The sequence below is a fragment of the Pelophylax lessonae genome (genome assembly GCF_965119305.1).
Source record: "Pelophylax lessonae genome assembly, chromosome: 4".
NCBI lineage: Eukaryota > Metazoa > Chordata > Amphibia > Anura > Ranidae > Pelophylax > Pelophylax lessonae.
Window position 1 is genome coordinate 43299860 of NC_138771.1, and position 14597 is coordinate 43314456.

At 43.2% G+C, this 14597-nt stretch overlaps 1 protein-coding gene across 5 annotated transcripts in view; it reads left to right on the forward strand.

Moving 5' to 3' along the window:
• Positions 1–14597, forward strand: part of AKAP13 (A-kinase anchoring protein 13) — a 526300-nt gene that overhangs the window by 425881 nt on the left and 85822 nt on the right. The gene's annotated exons all lie outside the window — the stretch shown is intronic.

The window sequence follows — 14597 nt, forward strand, 5'->3', positions numbered from 1 at the left end:
GGCTGCAATGGGCCATTTGACCATCTTCGTGAATGGCAAAAAAAAGCACTAAGACCGGCTTAAATTCACAAGTTAACAATCACTGATATAGACAGTGTACCTATCTGAGTAATAAAAAATGTTGTTGTATATTTTTTTTTATTATAAATGTAAGAGGACAACAGAAAACTAGTGCAATATTTGGCACTGTTTTTGATAAACGAACGCATCAATATCTGATTCGATGGCTGTAGTAGCAGTTCTCAATGAATTCTCAAGGTTCTAATTTTGCCCTCCATGTGCTTCAACCTTGAAAATAGTTGCTCACAAATCTAGCTTCTGCTGAAAACTGATGACCTGAATAACAATGTAATACATATATTGTTTTTTTTTTTAAGGACAAACAAGGCTCTTTTCGTGAATATTGTCCTGCAACAGTGATTTTTTTTTTTTTTTTTTGCAATTCTTCAACAATTAAATGTAATAAAACTAAACAGGCTCTTTTTTTTCTTTTTTTTTTTGAGCAGTGTTTAAAAATAACTAGCTTTACTGCACATAAAGTGTGCATTTTATTCTGTAATTTGCCCTTTTAAAACAACACTAAAATTACGAATTTTGTACAAAGCATTGCAAAGTTGTTTACAAATGAAGTAAAGTAGGTTTTTTCAATGTTGCATCTATTTCTGTGTAAATATATGTAAAAGGTTTAAAATGTTCATTAAGAAAGCAAACAAAAACAGGAAAAAAGTTAATAGATAATAAAATAAAAAATAAATGACCAGGAAAATTATAACTGAATGGAAAGGAGAATAAGGAGTTAATTAGGGCTTAAGGGTTAATAAGGGGTTCAATAGAGAAACATTTAATTAAAAAAATAAAATAATAAAACTTTTTAACATGTCAGGTTGCTTTAGCCCCCGTTCACACTGGGGCGACCTGGTCGCCTGACAGGTCGCCGTAGGTCGCCTGGCATAGAGAAGCTGTGGACCCGTTCTAATAGGAGCGACACAAGTCGCTCCGACTTAGAAAAAGGGTCCGGCGCTTCTTTGGAGCGACCTGCATTGACTTCAATTTTATGAAGTCCGTGCCGGCCGCTCCGAGGTCGCGGTGCGAGCAGCGCGCCGCGACCTCTGAGGTCGCCCCGGGAAGTAGCGTCGCCCCCAGTGTGAACGGGGCCTTAACTGACTTCATTTGCAGATCTGTAGATAATTCATCAGAAAGAAGATACAAAATTAAGCAATGTTTCATTGTAGCTTTCTGTATTCGTGGCTGAGCAGTGTCGTTGATGAACATTGCCAGACTGCTTTTTTTTTTTTTGACCGCTCCTGCTGCTGTGACCTTTTCTGTATACTTTGCAATGCAGCTATGATTAATCAGAGCTGAATTGCCGTGTACTGAAACAGGGGGGATCCCGTCAGCAGAGAAGAAGGACTGGACATACTAGACACGCCATGTGTACAATGTTGACATTTTTTTGTGCACGTTTAGCATGTCGAGAGTCTGCAACTTGTTAACAAAAATCAAAATTTTTAAGTAAGTTTATAATTTGTTGGGTCGCATTCATAGCCATCTTGGGCCGCAGGTTGGACACCCCTGCTTTAGAGCAAATACATTTTACAAGTTACCTTCTGTTAGGTTATTGCAAGCCTGGTACCAGAGCTGACAACACTTTAGGATTCGTTTTGTAGTTTTTGTCTTAAGCAGAGCTTGCTTACCAGGTTGGGGAATTTTCTGTTGGTATGCCCATATAGAAATAGAAAACTGTGTTACTGGTGCTAATTTACCAGAGAAATGGAGTACATTTGAATAAGAAAAATAGTGAAAATTCACTTCCATTATCCAATCATATGAAAATCAAATTCTTTTTTCCATTTGCACATGATTGGATAATTGAAGTGAATCTTCAATATTTTGTGTGTGAACAATCTTTCTTTTACCAAATCAGCCTCAATATCCAGGACCCTATTTTGAGTGAAGTTAAATGCAATCCCTTCAATATAGAATATATTCCTGGTGTCTGAATATTTGGAGTATATTTAGCTCCACTGTTTTTATATGCAAAAATAACTGGACATGGTCATGCCATTTGCTATATTATTTTGTATAACATTTTATTGACATTGGTGGTTTTGTCACGGCACATGGTGCAGCACTAATGTTGTTACATCAGGAGTGTACAGCATCACATTACCTCCCACGCCTTCACAAACAGAGGAATATGGAAGGATGTTGAGTATGGACATGTTGTCGTGTTTGTTTGATCTTGCCACAGATGGTGATTATGCAAGCCGAGCCAGTTCTCTTTTTGTGTATAATAGTACAAGAAGCTTTCCTCCGGCTGCAGAGTTTAAAAACAAATTAAATGAGCAAGTTAAAAAAAAAAAAATCAGCCTTCTGTACATTTCAACATACTTGGAAACATACCAAAATATAGCGTATCTGTTGTGGAAAATTGGGAAACAAGACACCTGTATATTGTATTGGTCACAAAGAGCAATGCTGCTCCGCTTGGTTTTAGAGTATATCTATGGTCAAAATGTAACATTGTATATAAATTTGCACATCGTATTTTAATTATTTGTAGCCTACTCTTATTAATCTGAACGGTCTAAGTTTGTAAAATGAAATTCCCCACACATTTACTTCTTGAATTCAGTGACACGTAGTCACTATGTCCTGTTGATAGGCATTGCTGTGTCACACATTTCACAGAACCTGCCTTCTGCCCTACAGAGGTGCTGAGAAGAGGAGATTCAGGAAGGGGAGTGAGTAGAGGAATCATTGCTTGCAGGCAGCAAGGTACCATGGGATATGTAGTTAAAGGTGGTTATTGGAAGCACACCTTCCATTGGTATAGTTGTCCTTATCATTGTGAACCTTAACTGACTTTAGGGTCTCTGATCTGGCATCAATGCCCCCCATTTGGTGTGTTCCATTGAGGGTGCAGGTCAGGCTAGGAGTTTGCCATGTAAGCCACAGAGCTAGTGGGAAAAAATCTCAGCCACCGCACTCCATACTAGCCCGGCGCTTAGTAGGTGATAGCTGCCTCAGCCTAATTCCATCCAGGCCACGCCCCCCGACATGTTTCACCCCATTCACAGGGATTAGTAATGGAAGTCCTCTACTTGTTCTGTCCTTATGGTTACCTTTGCTGGACTGTTTGGTATATGCCAGACAAACCATAGAGAGCTGGAGCTGTTTGCTCTCCTCCCTCTGCACATCAACAACCAAAGCCACCCCCCTTCCTGTTCAGCTGAGAGCAAGAGGGAGGAGGAAGAAGGCTGTTAACCCTGCATTTGCCAGGGTAAAGGTGATTATTGAGCCAAAACCTTTTTTTACCTTAATGCATTTCTTGCATTAAGGTAAAAAATGTTTTAGGCATTAGTATCCCCTCTCACCCCTCTTTTTACTTATCTGAGCCCTCATTCAATCAAGTGCTGTGCTCATCTGCAGCCCTTCTCTTTCCCTACTTCCGTGTCTCACAGGCTTTGCTGTCAACGCTGTATGACCTGTATGTAGCCTTCCTGCTTCCGGGAACAAAATCTGAATGAATATAAGGCTTCCTCTGGTTAAGAGGTGGTAGAAGACATCACTATGTCTTCCTCAGCCAATCAAGAGGAAGCTTTTGGGTGACACACTTTTTGCCTTCTGATTTTGATGAAACTTTATATGCATACTGTGCGATTTAGACCACACGTTCCCCCGGGGATCTCTAATCTTTCTTCTTTTTCTTAGCCTTCCTTTTTTCCCCCCTTTCTCCTCCCTTACTCATTGTTCCTTTATTTTTCTCTCTATTTCTTTGCCCCTTATTCTTTTCCTCTTTCTTTTCGTCTGATTCAGGTGCCAGAACCTTTATTTACTTTCATTGGTTTCATTGCTTTATTGTCATAAGCTCCAATCTTTAGCACTCATCTAAGGTTAATATTCCTAATTAACACTAACTTTTAACCTGAGGCTACATTATATTTTTCTTGTTCATCTTGGTTTTAGCCTCTCCTGAATTACATAGGGAAGTGTCTTTTTGAGTTGTTAGACCTATGTTTAGGTTAAACTATATATACCATCCTCAGCAAAATTTTGGAGCTACAATCGTCTTTTTTAACTTATGTATCTCTTTTGTTTGATGGACACAGCACTCCATAAATCATAACTACTGAGTTATATTGCCTCCTCCAGGAGTAGGACTAGGCAGAACAAAAACACCTGGCTACGCCCATGGGCTGTTCTCAGCTTTGTAAATAACCACCCTCTCTGCTCTAGGTAACCCGTTTTAATCTGTCTAGTCAGGAGTAAGGACCTAGGCTCCCGGCTGGGATCTCTGATCCTAGAAATTTTATACTCCTTCCTTGCATATGTTTTGTTTTTTCTCTCGGGAGATCTACAATCAACTGCCGGGTTTGGTGACGAGCTGGATAATCTAGATATAGTGGTTTCTCCAGCCCAGCCAGCGAGCACATGCAGACCGCAGTTACGCGCTAGGTCGGCCGCGACGTAGCCTCACGGACAGAGGCTGGCCTGCGAGTTAAACTTCTCCCAGGATCACATATGACTGGGCTTAGGTCTGAGTCGCAGCAGTCCCTTGACTGACAGCTCCCCTATTACGGTGGTGAGGATTCTGTCTGGAGCGTTACCCGCACCATGGAAGGGTAAGTACAGTCCCCCCCTCTCCACTTTTTGAAGGTTTTTTTGGGGTGGACATGGGTAACTGCCAGGGACAGTTGGAACTGCCTGCGGGTTCCCTCCCACCCTTAAAAATTCCTCAGTGAGCTGGGCTTCCCCCACGTCCTTTCCCCCCTGTCTGGACCTGATGTCTGGTGGAGGTCCCAGGGCAGAGAATGCAACGGAGACCTCTGGGGTCTCCCCCCTGCTATCCCCACTCTGTAAGGGTGCTGGGATAGTGTGTCCTGCCCTGCTAGTCTGGAGGGGTCCCAGTGTAAGAGACCCTAAGGTGCATGCCCTACTGTTGGCAATATGGGTATAGTGCAGGTGGGTGTCCCAGTGCAGACTGCGCAGCGGAGTCTCACCTAAAGTGTGTCCTACCATCAGGAGGGGATCCCCTTGCAGAGGGTGCAGCATTGCAGAGGGCACAGGGAAGATCCTAGCAGCATGCTGTAGCTGATGGCGGCCGTTTTCCCTTAGTCTGGCTGGTCTCTGGTTAGCAGCCATATTTGTGTAGCCTGATGATGTCACGGGGAGCCATTTTCCTTAGTCTGGGAGATGCTGGAGACGACTATCTTGGCATCAATAGAGTCTCTTTATTACACATTAAGCTACATTAAGCCATTTTCACATTAAATGTTTTAGTATGTCCTCTTTCGAGACCTGTTTGCCATTTGTTTTCTTGTGCCCGGGACATATGAACAGGGATGGCGTCCATGGTGATGCTGGGTCTTCATTCTCGGCGCTACTCCGATTGGTAGGGTGAGTCCTTGGGGGTCCCTGTTATCTCTCTCTCTGCTGATAAGTAACCTGAGTCTTGGGGGGATCCTTTAGCGGTGCCAAAAGATCTTTTTTGTACTGCAAGGTCTTCCTTTCCTTTATGGAGCCTCAGGGTCACATCTCCCTCACTGACCCCCTCATGGAGGTGGCAGGTCCCTTGGAACGCCAGCTTCCCATGGTTGCATGGACGGTGGTCCTGCAGTCCTTAGTGTCCTGGGTGGAAGTGGCATGTGGGCAAAGGCCCAGGAGGAAGCGTCCCCCACCTTTCCCTGCTCAGTCTGTCTCATATGATTCTGAGCCTGGTGCCACCGTGGACGTGGCCTGTCCAGGGGACGTAATATCACACCCCCAGATCCATCCGATAGTGAGGCTGATTCCTCCATGGTCGCAGCAGCGAATTAAAAAGGCTGGTAGGCGCACTCATCACTGCATTGTGTGAGACTTTAAAAATGAAAGATGCGGCTGATGTAGCCACGGACGTTGCTGTGTCATTTGGTACGCATAAGTCACCTCGCACTCCAGCATGTTTACTATGGCTGGTTCGACATTGCGGCGAGTCTGTGCCTCAGCCCTGGTGTCATAAAATTTACCATAAACATTACACAAAATACCACAACTTAAACATACACTCCTATTCCCAATATCCCAAAATATCAAATAATACTTAGCTCTGGTAGTTGAATGTCAACAGCTTATACTGGATAGGAACAGGACAATAAGAAATCCTGGCTGCATGCTCGGTCTTTCCACAGCTCCAAAAAATCTGCCTATTCCTCACGCTATGGACTCTTTTTATAGTCCTTTATACATATTATATATATATTATAAATTTATATATATCATTCCTCTTGACCACTAGTAGGTCATTTCGTGAGTGAGGGCATCAAAAGATGGTTGTACTCCCACCACCCCCCACAACCACATGGTTAATTGGAAATGTGGCAGCCATCTTTAAATACAGGACATCAAAAGCTCACTAAACCACCTGTGGGTGAAAGATATTACACATGTATGGGAACATTTGTTATGAATCCGTTAAAAATATCCACAACTGATACAACCCACCTGTTCATCCCATATATAGGCCATAATTACAATTCATACAGTTCTACTTCTCGTAGGGGCCTAACTTTCCTCAATGCTTTTTTCCCTATATGCATCACGCAATTTATAGTTACAAAAATATGCCTACAACATGCACAAGCTAATTATCCTCAAATAAGCATGTACAATGTGTATGCAATAAATATCCTAAACAGTTACTCAACTTCTTATTATGGAGATGGACTGCTTTCTCCAAAATCCTCCGATCAAGTCTAAAGCAGACATTTTGTTCCTTTTTTGTTCCAAAAACTACTCTCCTTTGTCTGAACGCATGCTTGTTTCAAAAGTCTTAAACACCACCTCCCCATACTTTTTTTTTTTTTCCCCATACTACTTGTTCCTCTGTAATACACACGGTAAGGCCAGTATCCTCCTCGGCTCAGGCTTCTTCAGCAATTCCTGCGAGGAATCAAGGGTGAGGATCTTCCAATCAGTCTGGTGGCCATAAACCTCCCTTTGGGGGCTTCCTCTCAGAGAAGACCAGCTGTCCCAAGGGCTGATCTACCATCCTGCTTTACAGTCGCTGGTTTTAATGGCTTAGCTATTGAAAGCTAGGTACTAAGGGATAGAGGTCTGTCTGGATCAGTGATCCCTACTATGGTGAAGGTGAGGAGGTCGCCTTCCAGCATGATATACCATCATACATAGAAAGCGTATATTTTTTGGTGTGAGTCGATTGGCGCTCATCCTCATTCCTTTTCTGTGGCACGGATCTTAACCCTTCTTCAACAGGGCGTTGCTAAGAAGTTGGCCTTGAGTACCATCAAGGGCCAGGTGTCTGCCCTGGCAATCATCTTTCAGCAACCCCTAGCCATGCACTCTTTAGTTCGTACCTTCATTCAAGGGGTTCGACATGTGGCTCCACCTGTACGGTTTCTCTTGCCACCATGGGATTTAAATGTACTACTTTTGGTTCTCCAGAAACCTCCATTTGATAATATTTGGGAGATTCCCTTGCCTACATTATCCCATAAGGTTGCTATTGCCTCGGCCTGCCGGGTATTGAAATTGGCAGCATCCTGTCCATCATTCCTGTCCAAAGTTGCCTCTGACTTCCATTTGAATGAGGACATTGTGTTTGCCTTCCTTGTGTTCCAAGCTGGCTCATCCCAAGGAATTTGCTTTGCATGCCTTGGATGTGGCATGACGGCTGGCAGTTTCTTTAGCTACCATCTCCAGATGGATCAGACACTGTGACTCAGGTCTATTCCATAATAGGTCCGGTTCCAGCTTTCCCTGTCATGACACATCCTACTCAGGTGCTGAGTGCTTCTTGGGCCTTCCTTCATCAGGCATTAATATCGCAAGTTTGCAAGGCGGCCACCTGGTCGTCTGTGCATACCTTTAAAAAATTCTATAAGGTAGATACTTTGGCATCTATGGATACTTCTTTTGGCGGCAACATTTTGCAGGCTGCGGTTTAAGAGGGGCTGTTCCCTCTTGAGGGGTGTTTTTCTTTAACCACTTTACCACCGGAGGAATTTGCTATCTTCCGTCCAGGCCACTTTTTGCGATTCGGCGCTGTGCGACTTCAACTGACAATTGCGCGGTCGTGCGACGCCATACCCAAACGAAATTTACGTCCTTTTTTTCCCACAAACAGAGCTTTCTTTTGGTGGTATTTGATCACCTGTGCGATTTTTACTTTTTGCGCTATAAACAAAAAAAGAGCGTTTATTTTGAAAAAATAACAATATTTTTAACATTTTTTTATATGAAATTCCCCCCAAAAAAGATGTAAAAACCAATTTTTTTAAAAATTTTTGGCCAATTTGTTTTATGCTACATATGTTTGGTAAAAAAAATCGCAATAAGCGTATTTTGATTGGTTTGCGCAAAAGTTATTGCGTTTACTAACAAAGGGAAAGATTTCTGTCATTTTTGGTGTTTTTTTTTTTAACGCGTAATGGCGGCGATCTGCGATTTTTTTTTTTGCGGGACTGCGACATTGCGGCGGACAGATCGGACCCTTGACTGACATTTTTGACACTTTTGGGGGTACCAGTGACATTACTGCAGTAATCAGTGCTATATATATGCACTGTTACTGTAAAAATGACACTGGCAGGGAAGGGGTTAATTTTATTGGAGAGGGAGGGGTTAATGCATGCCTGGTGCTTACTGACGTGTAGGGGGGGAGGTGACTGTGTGAGTCATGGACAGATCGGATGTCCAGCTATGCTGAACAGTCCGATCTGTCACTCCCTGTCACTATGGAGATCCGCTTGCTGTGTTTACACACAGCGGGCGGATCTCCAGACTCGATCCCCGACGATCGGGTAAGAGCAGCGGCGATCGCCGCTGCTCCTCCCCTGGCCGACTCCCGCTGTGAATGAAAACAGCGGGAGCGAGCCTCCGGCGGCGCGCAAGTGCCGCCCAGTAGGGGGAGTGTCCAACGACGTTAATACTACGTCGCTGGACGATAACGAACCACTCTGCCGCAGTAGTATTACTGTGAGCGGTTCTAAAGTGGTTAAACTGGTTAAGGCTCCTGTGTCCTGGTTAAGGACTGTTGTTATGTTTAGCCTTGGGTTATTTTCCCCACCCCTCATTTTCCTTTTGGCACTGCTTTTGGATGTCCCACTAGTTATGATTTATGGAGCGCTATGGCCGTCGATGAACGAAAGAGGAAATTGGGATTTTTGTACTTGCCTTAAAATCCATTTCTCTGAGTTTATCGACGGACACAGCGCCCACCCCTCTATGGAGTTCTGATACTTCTAATGCTGCTTGCTACTAAACGAATTACCTAGAGCAGAGAGTGGGGGGGGGGGGATATATACCAAGCTGAGGAAGGCCAGGTGTTTTTACTCCTGGAGGAAGCAATATAACCCAGTAGTTATGATTTATGGAGCACTGTGTCAGCCGATGAGAAGTGGATTTTATGGTAAGTACAACAATCCAGTTTTTTCTACTACCACATTTGTACTTATCTGTGTGATTTGTTAAACTCCAATAAACAAATTTGACCAGTAAAAAATGTTAAGCTCACTAAAATCTAGAGTTAGACTTTAAGATTTGAAGTTTTTTTTTCTATATATATACAGAATAAAAGGAAGTTGGCACAGGTGTGAGCTGAATCTTCAAAGTCCCAAATTTCCAGAACTCTTCACCGAATCCCCAGGTGAAGTGGAAATAAAGATACATATACAGGGACTGAAAGATTAAGGATATTTAGCCGTCCTTTAAACAAGTGGAATAAGGGAAACGTGCCTCAAGGTTTATTTTTTCCTTTAGCCTTGTTAATCCACAATGACAGGAAGTTTGACAGATGAGCTTTGGGAGGCTTTGCTCCCATCTATGAGCATGCTGTGCCATGTCAGATGTGATTTGCTCTGTTTAGCTTTCAGAATACATAGTGCTGTAAATGCAAGACAGATATACAGAATGATCACTCCCAATATTCATTTACAGCATACTATAATGTATTATATTCTAAGAAAGATCATATTTGTGATATTATCTTTGCATAATAGTAAAGCTCTTTTGGGGAGAAAGATGGCCACCAAGTTGGAGGAGCTTTTAAACTAGGAGACGGGGGGGAGGGCTCAGAAGTAGAGTCAGTTAGGAGGGAGCAAAGGACTGAAGGCAGTTGTAGGGTCAGCAGCGACAGTAGGTCCACAACGTCTATTGGTAGGTCTGTGCGGGAGAACCGCAGACCAAACAGGAATAAACATAACCAATCACGTTTAACTTCCGTAAAACTAAGAGGGGTATATGCTAATGCCAGGAGCCTAGCTAATAAAATGGATGAGTTGGAAATGTTAGTACATGAGGAGGACATAGACCTAGTGGGAATAACGGAGACTTGGTTCGACCCCTCACATGACTGGCTGGCAAATATCCAAGGGTATTCAGTGTACCGGAAGGACAGGGTAGGAAAAAGAGGGGGAGGGGTATGTCTCTACGTCAAGAATAATGTAAGGGTGATAGAGAGGAGTGACATTACGGAAGGGATGAGTATGGAGTTAGAATCCGTGTGGGTAGAACTCCATAGGGAAGGAGAAAAGGGAAAAGTAATTGTGGGGGTTTGCTATAGGCCACCTAAACAAGGGGAGGAGGTAGAGCTGGAATTTTTAGCACTTTTGGGTAAAGTGGCAAAGCTAGGATCAGTCATCATATTGGGGGACTTCAATTATCCCGACATTGACTGGGGAGAGGGGACTACACACTCACATAAGGCCCGGCTATTCACAGAAACCTTACAGGATAATTACATGTCACAGTTGGTGGATTCCCCTACCAGAGAAAACACAATCCTGGATCTATTGATCACTAATGACCCAGACCTAATCTCGGAGGTAGGAGTCCAGGACAACCTGGGCTCTAGCAATCACAGGATGATCACATTTAGCGTAAATAACAATATAGCAAGGCAAGTGGGGAACATAAGAACCCTTAACTTCAGAAGGGCAAACTTTCCAAAATTGTACTTGTTGATGGAAAGGGTAAACTGGGACCGAACCCTGGGATCCCTGACCACAGAGGAAAAATGGGAATGCTTTAGGAACATATTAAGCAAAGGCATCTTGCAGTGCATTCCTATGGGAAATAAATTTAGAAGGGACAAAGCCAAACCTGGCTGGCTAAACCGGAGCGTTAAAAAACTTATTAGGGGAAAAAAATTGGCCTTCAGGAAATATAAATCAGAGGGCACAGTATTGGCTTTCGACCAATACAAGGAGGCAAATAGGAAGTGTAAACACAAAATCAAGATGGCTAAAATAGACTTTGAGAGGCAAATAGCGGAGGATAGCAAAAAAAACCCAAAGAAATTCTTTAAGTATATCAACAGCAAAAAAACTAGGGCAGAGCATATTGCACACATAATTAACAATGATGGGAGGATGGTTACAGAGGACACTGAAAAAGCAACCGTGCTGAATGCTTTTTTCTCATCAGTCTTTACACAGGAATCGGAGGGGTACACTGACCATGACTGTATAGTTAGTAGTAATACACAGGACTTGCCACTATGGCTAACAGAGGGTGAAATCCGGGAAAGGCTGGATAAACTCAACACAAACAAATCACCAGGCCCGGATGGCGTACATCCGAGAGTACTCAAGGAACTCAGTAAGGTTATATCCAGACCACTGTTCCTGATCTTTGCGGACAGTATTAGGACAGGAGATGTACCAGGGGAGTGGAGGAAAGCTAACGTGATTCCGATATTCAAAAAAGGACAGAGGCATATACCGGGAAATTATAGGCCTGTCAGTCTGACATCAGTAGTATGTAAACTTCTGGAGGGGATGATAAGGGACTATATCGTAGAGTTTGCTAAGGACAACAGCATCATCAGTAGTAACCAGCACGGGTTTACAAATGGGCGTTCTTGTCAAACCAATCTCTTAACATTCTACGAGGAGGTGAGCTGTGAGCTAGATAGGGGCAGACCAGTGGATGTGGTGTACCTAGATTTTGCTAAGGCGTTTGATACAGTTCCCCATAAGCGCTTAATTTATAAAATAAGGTCTGCAGGTATCGACAGCAGGGTTTGCTCTTGGATACGGAACTGGCTAAAAGGGCGTGTCCAAAGGGTGGTAATAAACAGCGCATACTCAGACTGGTCTGAGGTAGTAAGCGGGGTCCCCCAAGGCTCAGTCCTAGGACCAACCTTGTTCAATTTATTCATAAACAGCATTGAGGACGGCATCAGTAGTTCAATATCAGTTTTTGCAGATGACACAAAATTAGGCAGGACAATAACAGCACAGCATGAAGCAGATATCCTACAGAATGACCTGGACAAAATAACGGAGTGGGCAAAGACATGGCAAATGAGGTTTAACGTGGAGAAATGTAAGGTTTTACACTTGGGGACTAGAAACATAAAAGCACAATACACGTTAGGAGGGGAACCCTTGGGAGAATCAAAAATGGAGAAGGATCTGGGAGTCTTGGTTGATGATAGACTAGGCAACAGCATGCAATGTCAAGGGGCAGCTGCCAAGGCTAGCAGAATATTAGCATGCATAAAGAAAGGGATGTATTCCAGAGATAAGACTATAATCCTTCCACTTTGTAAAACTCTGGTCCGACCTCATCTGGAGTATTCGGTCCAGTTCTGGTCACCAGTCCTCAGAAGGGATGTGTTGGAGCTGGAGAGAGTCCAGAGAAGGGCAACTAAACTAATTAGGGGATTGGAGGACCTTGATTATGAGGAGCGTCTGCAATCGCTTGATTTATTCTCCCTGGAGAAGAGACGCCTGAGGGGGGACATGATAGCAATTTTTAAATATCTAAATGGGGATCTAGGCTTAGAAAAAAAGCTGTTCAGTCGAAGGGATTGCATGAGAACTCGGGGGCATACAATGCGATTAGAGGAGAAGCGTTTTAACCTCAGGCAACGTGGGGGGTTCTTTACTGTTAGGGCTACAAGATTGTGGAATTCTCTACCACATGAGGTGGTTTCTGCGGGTAGTATGGTGGCTTTCAAAAGACTCTTAGACTTACATCTCAAGGATCAGAACATTCAGGGGTATGCAAGATGATTACAGCCACACACATCTACACAGGTTGAACTGGATGGACTTTTGTCTTTATTCAACCTCACCAACTATGTAACTATGTAACTATATTTTGAATGAACTTCTTCATTTGTACTTGGTTGCTAATCTCTAATGGGGTTCTTATATTTTATGTACAAATTTGGAAATGCTCTATCTCTCCCTCATTTGTATAACAGGAAATATGATTAGATGTCCTGCTTAAAATGGCTGTAAACCTCCGATATGAAATATGAACAAAGCATATCCCTCTATAGTGTGTACTTGTCTCTATACAGAGCACTAAGTGTCATTTATGTCTGCTGCTTCGTTCCTCTATCTGCATAAGTCACTTCTGACATGTTTTTTTGATACCAAAAGATAAAGGGCGACAGGGAAGATATCTTCAGCACACATCCTGTGATTGACAGCCTCAGCTCTGTTCCGGTGTGCTGTGAAGAGGGAGGCGGGTGTCCCTCCAATTAGCTCTTGCTTATCTGCAGAGTGTAATTTCGGTTCCCCACCCCCTGCTTTTCTGAAAGTCCAGGCAAGCTGTATAGATTCTGGACTTTCAACAGCTGTAAAGAAATTATGGCTGCAGATAAATGGGTGCAACTTATTTAGGAGGCATGGTTTTATCTCCATGTATTACCTGAGGCCAATCACTTCACTAGGTTTTATGTATGGGTTTAAACCACTTTGAAGTGGAACTTTTGCTGATATGTTCTCCTCTTAGTTTTGGGGGAAGGATTAAGGCTGGGTTCACACTTGTGCGATGACAGACACTGCATGCGAGTTGCACCTCATTGCTGTGCATACAAACTGTATGGCTGGAATCGCATCGCATTCGCACCAAAATGGTGCAGGACCCTTTTTTTGATCCGCACTGGGATCGGATCGCATGGTGTTCACACCTATGTGATCCAATTCCTGACCCATTTCACAGTTCGCACTGCGATCCAATTTAGGGGTGTCATTAACTTTACATTGACACCCCAGCGGTTCACAGATCTCAGTGTCAACCAGTGTGCGATTCAGGTGCAATGCAGGAACCGGCACTGAATCGCAGGCTTTACCGTATCGTACTGGTGTGAACTGGTACTAAAGGACACTATTGGGTTTTTAAAGCTGTCTGTAACAGAGACATTCCCTCGCTTACTTTCTGTGAGTGCGGTCATAAGGACAAGAAGGGAGGAAAAGTCCTCCCCATAGAGGTACAAGTTAGCAAGCAAAAATTTGACAAAGGGTTCCAATATTTAAAAAAAATTTAAATAAAAATGTTCAGACTGCAGTTCCACTTACGATTTGTTGAGATAAGATTACTTGAAGGGTAACTCCACTTTTGGGGAAAAAATATCTCCATAAAGAGGACTTGTCACGGCCCATGCTTTTACAAGGAATGTTGTTCATCCCTTACAATAGCAATTAAGTTGATAAAAAAAAAAAAGGTATAGTGTTAGGGAAAAAATAAAAATAAAATTAAGAAAAAAAAAATTGTAAAGCGCCCCTGTTCCCACGTGCTTATGCACAAATGCAAATTTGCACCTTAGGTGCCGCACATGTAAACGGCGATCGCATCAAACG